At 40.8% G+C, this 13,358-nt stretch overlaps 1 protein-coding gene across 2 annotated transcripts in view; it reads left to right on the top strand.

The window, feature by feature from the left end:
• The window catches only part of AMOTL1 (angiomotin like 1), a 105,043-nt gene that overhangs the window by 24,115 nt on the left and 67,570 nt on the right, over positions 1 to 13,358 (top strand). The window lies entirely within an intron of this gene.

Raw genomic sequence — 13,358 nt, 5'->3', positions numbered from 1 at the left:
CTTTTCTATTATGGTTTATTATAGGATATTGAATATAGTTCCCTGTACTATACAGTAGGACCTCATTGTTTATCTATTTTATATATAGTAGCGTGTATCTGATAATCCCAAACTCTTAATTTATCCCTCCCCCACCCCCTTTCTTAGTTTAGATGTCATATGGTATTTGCCTTTCTCTTTCTGACTTCATTTAGTATGATAATCTCTAGGTCCACCCATGTTGCTGCAAATGGCATTATTTCATTCCTTTTTATGGCTGAGTAGTATTCCATTGTATATATGTACCACATCTTCTTTATCCATTCATCTGTTGATGGACAGTTACGTTGCTTCCATGTCTTGGCTATTGTAAGTAGTGTTGCTATGAGCATTGGGGTGCTTGTATCTTTTCGAATTAGAGTTTTCTCTGGATATGTGCCCAAGAGTGGGATTGGTGGATCATACGATAACTCTATAGGCTTTTAAAACTAAATACTGGATTCTGGGTCTGCAGATACAGCTTCATTCTCCTCCTTACCCATACCCAAGCACCAATGAAGTCTCCATTGCTTAAAGAGACCAAACACTTTGGTGACTCAGCCCCTATGCTTCACCTTTACCTTTTTGGGCTTATCTTTCCTCACTAGCACCCTCTCTTCACCCTGAAGCAGATTAACATCCTCCTCCTTTTTTCCACTTCAGCTCCGGAGTCTCTTTCTCCTTGTCGTTTTAGCTCTGAATCACCTCTGTCAATCATCAGGTAGTAACGAATTACTCCTGAGCCTTCAAAGCTTTGTGTCCCTTTAATAGAGCACTTACTCTGAGATGAAGTTTGGATAGTTGGTGCCTGTTGTCTCCAGAATGGAATCAAAATATCTTAAGGCTAAGGGAGGTCTTACTCATTTCTTTGTTATTTATAGCTCACATCACAGGGCCCTGTTAAACTCAATTGTTACTTTAAAGGTTAAGCATACTTTCTGTATTTTGGTCCACACTGATACTATCTCAGAGATATTTTTAAATAAGCATTACAAAGTTAAACTTCACACAACTTTAAAGGTATTCATCACAAATTGCACTTTGAGAGAGTCTAAATTAAATAGGTGTATTTATTTTTCTTGTTTTCTACAATGGATGGATTATTCCAGGGATTCAAATTGAAGTTCCATGCCCAGGAAGACCACATCTGTAGAGGCTGGGAATTTTAGAAATCTTCCCCACTCCCACCTCCTCCCCACACCCCCCATCTTAGGTTTCAAATAATGGTTACTTGGGAGAAAGGGAGTGAGAAGGTGTATTCAGGTGTGTGCCTTCAGTTTAGTGTTGGACATCCCTGTTTGCTTTTTCAGTGTGTGTGCTGTGTGCAGGTGTTCATAGAGGGGGTGACAGGACCTGTCTGCTTCCTTCAGGCCTCAGGTTCAAGAGTATGCCTTGGCGACCCTAGGGAGGGAGCTTGGCTTCACATGAGGGCCTGTGAACAGACTACCCCTTATTTTTCAGGTACTGTCGTGGAGTCTCCACGCTCCCTTTAAAAACATTGTTTCTAGGGCATCTGTCTCCCTGAGCAGAGTATTCTACTCCCCGGAGAAACCTCCAGTTCTGCCCGAATCCGAAGGCTTGGCTTGGTTGCTTACATTTAACTTTGAGGCTGCTGGCGCACTCAGTAAATTCCTTAGCTCTTTGAAAAGGAAGGTAGAAGCCACAGAATTGTTTTGTTGCTTGTGGTTAAAATAAAATCTCTGTTATAAGGTTAGAGGAGGTTATTCTAATCTTGACAGTGGAATTGTGGTTTTTTGTTTGTTTGTTTTTGTGGTACGCAGACCTCTCACTGTTGTGGCCTCTCCTGTTGCGGAGCACAGGCTCTGGACGCACAGGCTCAGCGGCCATGGCTCACGGGCCCAGCCGTTCCGCGGCATGTGGGATCCTCCCGGACCGGGGCACGAACCCGTGTCCCCTGCATCGGCAGGCGGACTCTCAACCACTGCGCCACCAGGGAAGCCCAGTGGAATTGTTTTTAAAGGCATTAGGTGGTTTTGGCTTACAGAGAGCTGGCAGAAAGTCTTGCACTTGGGTGCAGTGACACCTGGGAGTTTTTTCGCAGTGAGTGAAGGCCCCAGAGCATCACTGCCAGCTGCAAAGGGGAGAGCGAGTGCTTCCTCATCTTAGAGACCTGAGAGGGCCAGGGAATCATCGGGAACTCTCAGAGACTGGCTTTGAGGGGACCCTCTCATTAAACTTGGTCGTGGCATCATCCCAGAGGATATGCCAAGTTCTCCATCCATCAGCAAGTAGTAAGGGAACATATACCTTATACAGAAAGTAGCAAGTACCCACATGGTGCCTTGTCTTCAAGCTTCACCAGGGCACTGGCACCAGCATATATATATATATATATATATATATATATATATATATATATATATATATATATTTATTCATTGAAGTATAGTTGATTTACAATGTTGTGTTTAATTTCTGCTGTATAGCAAAGTGACTCAGTTATACATATGTATATTCTTTTTCATATTCTTTTCTATTATGATTTATCATAGGATATTGAATATAGTTCCCTGTGCTATACAGTAGGACCTTGTTTATTCGTCCTATATGTAATAGTTTGCATCTGCTAATCCCAAACTCCCAGCCCATCCCTCCCCCATCGCCCCTTCCCCTTGGCAACCACTAGTCTGTTCTGTATATCCGTGAGTCTGTTTTTGTTTTTTAGATATGTGCATCTACTTAATGGTTGAGTAGTATTCCACTGTATATGTGTACCACATCTTCTTTATCCATTCATCTGGCGATGGTCATTTAGGTTGTTTCCATCTCTTGGCTATTGTGAATAGTGCTGCTGTGAACATAGGGATGCATGTATCTTTTCGAATTAGAGTTTTGTCTGGGTATATGCCCAGAAGTGGGATTGTTGGATGCACCAGCCTATATTAAGTGACTACTGCAGACCACTAGGCAGTTGATGTTTAAGTGCTCAGTTGTGCGCTTTCGATCATAATTACCGTGGCCATTGGGGGAAGGCAGGCCACTGTAGGGGAGGTAACCTGAAGAGGTAAATGTATTGGGATGAACTTGAGAGGACTTGGGGAGGGCAGTGTGCAGTTAGAGGATGGCATTCCCAGCAGGGCCTTGGAGAATGAGGGTGGCATGTTCACAGGATGCTGGGATGCTGAGGGGACCAGCAGGACTGTTGGCAGCTAAAGGAGGGGGCCGAGTGTAGACAGCCTTGAAAACCGAACAGAATTTGAACTTGAAGCTGTAGCCGCTATGTTTATGTGCAAGGGAGTGGCATGCTGGCAGTGGAGTTTAATTAAGGACAGGTGATTCCCAGCTGTGTGAGTGCAGGACGATAGTGGGGTGACGGTTTGAATGTCCTGTGGTGTTTACACCGGAAGGAGACTCCTGAGCCTCTTATGTTGGTCTGTTTATGGATTCCGGATCTGATCTTAGGGAACAAATCAGTTACAGTGGAGGTGAAATAGATGAGCAGGTGACCAGGATTTGTTGTACCTCTCGCCTCCCCCAGGAAACTCACTTCATTTTTACCTTAATTCATTTTTCCTTCAACAATGAGGCCTTTGTTATCCCTACTATGGAGGGAGGGAAAAAAGTCGTGTTCAGGGTCACATTACCTAAAGGCCTCTGGACAGTTAGAAAGAAAGTGAGAGAGTAAAACCGTAATGGGAAGGAAGTTTTCAGTGCTTTAGAAGCCAGCCAAAAGTAGTCATGCTCGTAGAGAGAGAAGCAAAGGATTCTTGTTGAGAAATGACATGCAGTTTTTGCAAAGAGAAAGGAACTATTCTTGTTGAAATGGGTCATCATCAATATAAGGTAGAAACGTTGAACTCTCAGACTGAAATTACAGAATTTCACCCTCTGCCGAGCACAGCACAAACAAATGTCTAGCTTTATTTCAGGCAGGAGCCCTAGGGGCTGCAAGCCTCCTGCCCAGAGGGAGACCCTGGGCAGGTTTTCTATTGCTTCTGCCAGTTTCCCCACGCAGACTAAAGCCCTGTGAGCCATGGTCCTTAGATGAAGGTTTGGGTTGAAAGTAGGTGACTGCAAGTTACTAAGTCAAGAGAAACTTACATGGAAACGCTGAGAGGCAACTCCATGTACAGATTACATAGAAGCTGATTCCTTGGTCAGCTGTGGACTCCCCTAAAACCTGCACTGTCACTTAGGCGCTGGGCCCCAGCCAGGCCTCGCAGCGCTCACCGGGTAGGGGTGGTGTCCGGGCGTCTCCTGTGGTTTCTCACAGTTCTTGCTCCCAGGGCTGGAGACCTGCTAACAAGGAAAACCAAATTTCTGCTTGTGACAGGTATTGATGTCCAGTTTCTGATTTCAGAGATCCTTGACCCTGTTGGTTAGATTATATACCCTATGTTTTTACATAAGAAGAGACTCAAATCATGCTACCGGAGTTCCTAACGAAGGTCCTGCACTAGAACAGGAAGGGAAAGATGATGTGCACGTGGGGCGGCGGATGGTGTCTCTCTTGCATTTTTGCTGTGTAGTCCAGGAACGTCGTGCCACCTCGTGATACACGTTATTGTCATTTTACCTTGTCTTACAGGTGAGGGAGCTGGAAGTGAAATGATTCCTTTCAGATGTGGCAGTGCTGGGATAGCTCACTCGGTTGTCTGTCGGCTCAGGGGAGTGATAATTCCTGGGCCTGGCTGTCCGTAGGGTCTGTCCTGATCATCTGCTCAGCCGGACTTCTCTCTGCACTTCCAAGGAGAGGGGGCAGGGTGGGAACGGAACTCTCGGTCAGTGTGTGGGCCACGGAGTCTTAGATGACTGTTCATACGGAGTTGGGCATCCTGTCCTTCAGTCTGCATAGGGGTGTGTGTGTGTGCGTGCGTGCGTGCGCGTAGGAAGAGCATTAGTTCTTTCTTAATACTGAGGCCTGCCGAAGAAATGGTGAGAGGCGGCGCATCTTTGGTGCCCTCTGAGCTTAGGCCCCTCCTTCCAGCTCTGCTCTCACTATAGCGCCCTGTGGCCTGGAGCCCTGGGGCCTACTCTCACTCAGCAGGCCGTTGGATAAGGTGTAGAAAAGCAGTTTATATCAGTGTTGTGATGATAGGAATGGCTTACTGCAGGGTTCTTAACTGGGCTCCATGTTGAAAGCATGTATCTATGCATACACACATTCCCTACACGCACCTTTGTACACCCGTACATATACACATATATATTCTTAGGTAGGCCACAGTTTTATTGGCAGTTTACTCTCTGTTATCATTTAAAATTTTTAGTCACATGATTAGATGGTAGGGCCCAAAGAGTTGTAATCTGTTGGCATGTGCCATTCCTGACCGTAAGAGAACACCACACTTTTTTTTTTAATTGAACTCACGTATAGTTGATTTACAATGTTGTGTAGTTTCAGGTGTATAGTAAAGTGATTCAGTTTATATATATATAAATATATATTTTATAAATATATATAAAAAAATATATATAAGTATATATATTTATAAATATATATATATATATATATTCTTTTTCAGATTCTTTTCCGTTATAAGTTATTGTGAGATATTGAATATAGTTGCCTGTGCTACACAGTAGGTCCTTGTTGTTTATCTATTTTATATATAGTAATGTGTATCTGTCACACTTTCTTTACTCAAGTGTATGGGTCCTCAACTCCTCCCTGGCTCTGATTTGGTGGTAGAGAGGCGGAGGGTGCAGAAGGTGTGTTTATGTTTTTTTGTTTCTTTGCCTGTGTGCACTGTTCTCCATCTAGCTTAGGGCTTCTCAGCGGTGGTTGCACATCGGAATCATATGAAGAACCTTATAAAATACGTGTGCCTGGGCCCTGTCCCAGTGATTCTGATTGACTAGGTTTGGATGAGACTGGGGTACTGGCATTGGCAACGTTCCCCAGGTGATCCTAACAGGTGGCCAAGTTGCTCTGTGCGTCTCTCCAGCTTTCCACCAATATTTTCCACCTGCCTGAAGTAGAAGCCAGGCCAGGATTTGCCTTTGGATCCAGGCCATCGATGATTCCTAATTTTAGCCTTGACTTTTAGATTTATAGATGTAGAAGATGAGGCCCAGAAAGGGCTGAGTTTCTTTCCAGGGTAGTCCTTTGTGGGTTGGCAAAAAAGAGAACGCTGACAGACACTGTCACAGGCATTGGAACTGTCATTTTAGGCTGATCTTTATATAGTATGTCATTCATACTCAGTTTTTATTCATCCTTAAGATCTAAGTCACAACTACATTATTTATTTTAACATTGTTAAGATAAATACTCTCGTTGTCAAAATCTTTTTTCTCTTTTTCTCTCTAGTCTAAACATGCTTATGATACATGTGAGCACATGCACAAATATTATTTCATGGGTTGAGGTAGAGAAACTCAGGAAGAAGTTGAGTAAATTTCCATCTTACAGCCTCTTAGAATAATTAGTTGCTTACTACTAGCTTTGGCCTTATGGGAAATGGGTAGATAACAATCCTAGCAAGAAACTGCAAATGACCTGTTTGAAGTGATGGCTGTAAAACATGATTTTTCTTCTAATGGAATTATCTCTGGGGCAAGGATTTTTTTTTTTTTTTTTTTTTTTACAAATTTAATCAGTTATACATATACATATGTTCCCATATCCCCTCCCTTTTGCGTCTCCCTCCCACCCTCCCTATCCCACCCCTCCAGGCAGTCACAAAGAACCGAGCTGATCTCCCTGTGCTATGCGGCTGCTTCCCACTAGCTATCTACCTTACGTTTGGTAGTGTATATATGTCCATGCCGCTCTTTCACTTTGTTACAGCTTACCCTTCCCCCTCCCCATATCCTCAAGTCCATGCTCTAGTAGGTCTGTGTCTTTATTCCTGTCTTGCTCCTAGGTTCTTGATGACATTTTTTTTTCTTAAATTCCATATATATGTGTCAGCATACAGTATTTGTCTTTCTCTTTCTGACTTACTTCACTCTGTATGACAGACTCTAGGTCCATCCACCTCATTACAAATAGCTCAATTTCATTTCTTTTTATGGCTGAGTAATATTCCATTGTATATATGTGCCACATCTTCTTTACCCATTCATCCGATGATGGACACTTAGGTTGTTTCCATTTCCGGGCTATTGTAAATAGGGCTGCTATGAACATTTTGGTACATGTCTCTTTTTGAATTATGGTTTTCTCAGGGTATATGCCCAGTAGTGGGATTGCTGGGTCATATGGTAGTTCTATTTGTAGTTTTTTAAGGAACCTCCATACCGTTCTCCATAGTGGCTGTACCAATTCACATTCCCACCAGCAGTGCAAGAGTGTTCCCTTTTTTCCACACCCTCTCCAGCATTTATTGTTTCTAGATTTTTTGATGATGGCCATTCTGACTGGTGTGAGATGATATCTCATTGTAGTTTTGATTTGCATTTCTCTAATGAGTAAAGATGTTGAGCATCCTTTCATGTGTTTGTTGGCTGTCTGTATATCTTCTGTGCAGAAATGTCTATTTAGGTCTTCTGCCCATTTTTGGATTGGGTTGTTTGTTTTTTTGCTATTGAGCTGCATGAGCTGCTTATAAATTTTGGAGATTAATCCTTTGTCAGTTGCTTCATTTGCAAATATTTTCTCCCATTCTGAGGGTTGTCTTTTGGTCTTGTTTATGGTTTCCTTTGCTGTGCAAAAGCTTTTAAGTTTCATTAGGTCCCATGTGTTTATTTTTGTCTTTATTTCCATTTCTCTAGGAGGTGGGTCAAAAAGGATCTTGCTGTGGTTTATGTCATAGAGTGTTCTGCCTATGTTTTCCTCTAGGAGTTTGATAGTGTCTGGCCTTACATTTAGGTCTTTAATCCATTTTGAGCTTATTTTTGTGTATGGTGTTAGGGAGTGATCTAATCTCATACTTTTGCATGTCCCTGTCCAGTTTTCCCAGCACCACTTATTGAAGAGACTGTCCTTTCTCCACTGTACATTCCTGCCTCCTTTATCAAAGATAAGGTGACCATATGTCCGTGGGTTTATCTCTGGGCTTTCTATCCTGTTCCATTGATCTATCTTTCTGTTTTTGTGCCAGTACCATACTGTCTTGATTACTGTAGCTTTGTAGTATAGTCTGAAGTCAAGGAGCCTGATTCCTCCAGCTCCATTTTTCGTTCTCAAGATTGCTTTGGCTATTCGGGGTCTTTTGTGTTTCCATACAAATTGTGAAGGAAACATCTCGAATAAACAACCTAACCTTGCACCTAAAGCAATTAGAGAAAGAAGAACAAAAACATCCCAAAGTTAGCAGAAGGAAAGAAATCATAAAAATCAGATCAGAAATAAATGAAAAAGAAATGAAGGAAACGATAGCAAAGATCAATAAAACTAAAAGCTGGTTCTTTGAGAAGATAAACAAAATTGATAAACCATTAGCCAGACTCATCAAGAAAAAAAGGGAGAAGACTCAAATCAATAGAATTAGAAATGAAAAAGGAGAAGTAACAACTGACACTGCAGAAATACAAAAGATCATGAGAGATTACTATAAGCAACTCTAGGCCAATAAAATGGACAACCTGGAAGAAATGGACAAATTCTTAGAAATGCACAACCTGCCAAGACTGAATCAGGAAGAAATAGAAAATATGAACAGACCAATCACAAGCACTGAAATTGAAACTGTGATCAAAAATCTTCCAACAAACAAAAGCCCAGGACCAGATGGCTTCACAGGCGAATTCTATCAAGCATTTAGAGAAGAGCTAACACCTATCCTTCTCAAACTCTTCCAAAATATAGCAGAGGGAGGAACACTCCCAAACTCATTCTACGAGGCCACCATCACCTTGATACCAAAACCAGACAAGGATGTCACAAAGAAAGAAAACTACAGGCCAATATCACTGATGAACATAGATGCAAAAATCCTCAACAAAATACTAGCAAACAGAATCCAACAGCACATTAAAAGGATCATGCACCATGATCAAGTGGGGTTTATTCCAGGAATGCAAGGATTCTTCAATATACGCAAATCAATCAACGTGATACACCATATTAACAAACTGAAGGAGAAAAACCATATGATCATCTCAATAGATGCAGAGAAAGCTTTTGACAAAATTCAACACCCATTTATGATAAAAACCCTGCAGAAAGTAGGCATAGAGGGAACTTTCCTCAACATAATAAAGGCCATATATGACAAACCCACAGCCAGCATCGTCCTCAATGGTGAAAAACTGAAACCATTTCCACTAAGATCAGGAACAAGACAAGGTTGCCCACTCTCACCACTCTTATTCAACCTAGTTTTGGAAGTTTTAGCCACAGCAATCAGAGAAGAAAAGGAAATAAAAGGAATCCAAATGGGAAAAGAAGAAGTAAAGCTGTCACTGTTTGCAGATGACATGATACTATACATAGAGAATCCTAAAGATGCTACCAGAAAACTACTAGAGCTAATCAATGAATTTGGTAAAGTTGCAGGATACAAAATTAATGCACAGAAATCTCTGGCATTCCTATATACTAATGATGAAAAATCTGAAAGTGAAATCAAGGAAACACTCCCATTTACCATTGCAACAAAAAGAATAAAATATCTAGGAATAAACCTACCTAAGGAGACAAAAGACCTGTATGCAGAAAATTATAAGACACTGATGAAAGAAATTAAAGATGATACAAATAGATGGAGAGATGTACCATGTTCTTGGATTGGAAGAATCAACATTGTGAAAATGACTCTACTACCCAAAGCAATCTACAGAGTCAATGCAATCCCTATCAAACTACCAATGGCATTTTTCACAGAGCTAGGAGGATTTTTTTTAATGTATTTTTATTACATCGCAGGAGAACAACTCATGTTATCATGCTAAGTGACAGCAGCATGACACTGTGTGATTCCATATTTGTATGTACAAATCTTAATGTATAAAATTAAACAGAAACATACCATAAGGCTAACAGCAGTTCTCTATATGATTGTATTATTGGTAATATATAATCATAAAAATGCATTTTCTTTCATTGTGAAAATCAGATACTGAAGTAGGATCAGCTTAAGCTCCTTGGCCTCTGTGCAGGTTTTCTCGACCTTTAGGCAGGGTTAGGCCCTTTGTCCTGAGCTCCCACTGTATCTAGAACAAGGCTTTGTTACAGCCAACGCTACCCTGCATCGTAACTGCCAGCCAACATGTCTGCTTCCTGCTGAATTCTGAGACTCCGGACGGCAGAGTTCTTGTCTTGTTTATCGCTATAGCATGGTGCCTGGCACTTAGAACATGCCAGGCACATGTTGACTAAATGTTGAAAGAATTTCTGTTGGAACTATAGACCAAAGTAATCAGATTTAATTCTGAGGCTTGCTGTTGCCCACTCCTTTTCGGGTTCCACAGTGAGTAACACAAGCATCTCAGATAATATTTTTCCTAAAAGCTTTGTACAACTCGGGTAAATTGCCACTGTGAAATGGGTGCTGCTTGGGTGTCTGGGTGGGAAAATTCCTTTGAGGGACATGGAAGCATCAGACAACTCTACCTAGTGGCATCCATCATTTGAGTATGCATCTACTTCCCTTACTGGGATTCCTTGCTCACCATGCAACTTCCAAGTTGTAATTTGCCTTCTTGTGGAAATGTCAAAACAGTAAATGTGCTAGCTGGCCTGGAGGGCATAAGAGACTGTTCCCTCTGGCAGTTGTGTTTCTCATGGTAAATTAATGAATTGGCAAAATTTGGATTCTGATGACCCAATGAGGTGCTGCCACCCTGTGAAGTCTCTTGGCATGCTTTGTACCATCTATCTTATCTCCACCAATAGTGGAGGATCAGAGGGGAGGGCTCATTGTCCAGAATGCCAAGGAAAGGATATCCAGGATGGAAGGGAAGCTGCTGTGGTAAACTTTGGACACACCTGGACAGCTGTGGACAAACCTTCAGGTTTGGGTACAAGAAAGTTTTGAGATGGATTAATTCTACACGTGATGAGGAGAAGACCAGGACAAACTATACAGTGATCCATTATAGTTACACATTAACGGAAAAGGCACTAAGATGTCCTTAGCCATTAACTCTCTAAATTGTTTTTCCTTGTATTTGTAACTAATCTAATTGATATTCATGTTTAGCTACCATATATATATGTCTATATATAGTTTTTAATAGAAAAGTCTTTTTATTTTTTTTGAACATTTGAATTTTATTTTATTTATTTTTTTATACAGCAGTTTCTTATTACTTATCTATTTTATACATATCAGTGTATACATGTCAATCCCAATCTCCCAATTCATCACACCACCAGCCCCACCCCCCGCTGCTTTCCCCCCTTGGTGTCCATACGTTTGTTCTCTACATCTGTGTCTCTATTTCTGCCCTGCAAACCGGTTTATCTGTACCATTTTTCTAGATTCCACATATATGCATTAATATACGATATTTGTTTTTCTCTTTCTGACTTACTTCACTCTGTATGAGCGTCTCTAGATCCATCCATGTCTCTACAAACAACCCAATTTCGTTTCTTTTTATGACTGAGTAATATTCCATTGTATATATGTACCACATCTTCTTTATCCATTCGTCTGTCGATGGGCATTTAGGTTGCTTCCATGACCTGGCTATTGTAAATAGTGCTGCAGTGAACACTGGTGTGCATGTGTGTCTTTGAATTATGGTTTTCTCTGGGTATATTCCCAGTAGTGGGATTGCTGGGTCAGATGGTAATTCTATTTTTAGTTTTTTTAGGAACCTCCATACTGTTCTCCATAGTGGCTGAATTACATTCCCAACAACAGTGCAAGAGGGTTCCATTTTCCCCACACCCTCTCCAGCATTTGTTGTTTGTAGATTTTCTGATGATGCCCATTCTAACTGGTGTGAGGTGATACCTCATTGCAGTTTTGATTTGCATTTCTCTAATAAGTAGTGATGTTGAGCAGCTTTTCATGTGCTTCTTAGCCATCTGTATATCTTCTTTGGTGAAATGTCTGATTAAGTCTTCTGCCCATTTTTAGGTTGGGTTGTTTGTTTTTTTAATATTGAGCTGCATGAGCTGTTTATATATTTTGCAGATTAATCCTTTGTTGGTTAATTCATTTGCAAATATTTTCTCCAATTCTGAGTGTCGCTTTTTGTCTTGTTTGTAGTTTCCTTTGCTTTGCAAAAGCTTTGAAGTTTCATTAGGTCCCATTTGTTTTTATTTCCATTACTCTAGGAGGTGGATCAAAAAAGATTTTGCTCTCATTTACGTCAAAGAGTGTTCTTCCTGTTTTCCTCTAAGAGGTGTATAGTGTCTGGCCTTACATTTAGGTCTCTAATCCATTTTGAGCTTATTTTTGTGTATGGTATTAGGGAGTGTTCTACTTTCATTCTTTTACATGTAGCTGTCCAGTTTTCCCAGCACCACTTATTGAAGAGACTGTCTTTTCTCCATTGTATATCCTTGCTTCCTTTGTCATAGATTAGTTGACCATAGGTGCGTGGGTTTATCTCTGGGCTTTCTATCTTGTTCCTTTGATCTATATTTCTGTTTTTGTGCCGGTACCATATTGCCTTGATTACTGTAGCTTTGTAGTATAGTCTGAAGTCAGCGAGTCTGATTCCTCCAGCTCCGTTTTCTTCCCTCAAGACTGCTTTGGCTATTTGGGGTCTTTTGTGTCTCCATACAGATTTTAAGATTTTTTGTTCTAGTTATGTAAAAAATGCCACTGGTAATTTGATAGGGATTGCATTGAATCTGTAGATTGCTTTGGGTAGTATAGTCATTTTCACAATATTGATTCTTCCAATCCAATAACATGGTATATTTCTCCATCTGTTTGTGTTATCTCTGATTTCTTTCATCAGTGTCTTACAGTTTTCTGCATACAGGTCTTTTACCTCCTTAGGTAGGTTTATTCCTAGGTATTTTATTCTTTTTGTTGCAATGCTGAATGGGATTGTTTCCTTTATTTCTCTTTCTGATCTTTCATTGTTAGTGTATAGGAATGCCAGAGATTTCTGTGCATTAATTTTGTATCCTGCAACCTTACCAAATTCATTGATTAGCTCTAGTAGTTTTCTGGTGGCATCTTTAATATTCTCTATGTATAGTAGCATGTCATCTGCCAACAGTGACAGTTTTCCTTCTTCTTTTCCAATTTGTATTCCTTTCATTTCTTTTTCTTCTCTGATTGCCGTGGCTAGGACTTCCAAAACTACGTTGAATAATAGTGGCGAGAGTGGACATCCTTGTCTTGTTCCTGATCTTAGAAGAAATGCTTCGGTTTTTCACCATTGAGAATGATGTTTGCTGTGGGTTTGTCGTATATGACCTTTATTATGTTGAGGTAGGTTCCCTCTATGCCCACTTTCTGTAGAATTTTTATCATAAATGGGTGTTGAATTTTGTCAAAAGCTGTTTCTGCATCTATTGA

The sequence above is a fragment of the Mesoplodon densirostris genome, chromosome 7, assembly GCF_025265405.1.
Source record: "Mesoplodon densirostris isolate mMesDen1 chromosome 7, mMesDen1 primary haplotype, whole genome shotgun sequence".
NCBI lineage: Eukaryota > Metazoa > Chordata > Mammalia > Artiodactyla > Ziphiidae > Mesoplodon > Mesoplodon densirostris.
This window is presented reverse-complemented; position numbering and strand designations above follow the sequence as displayed.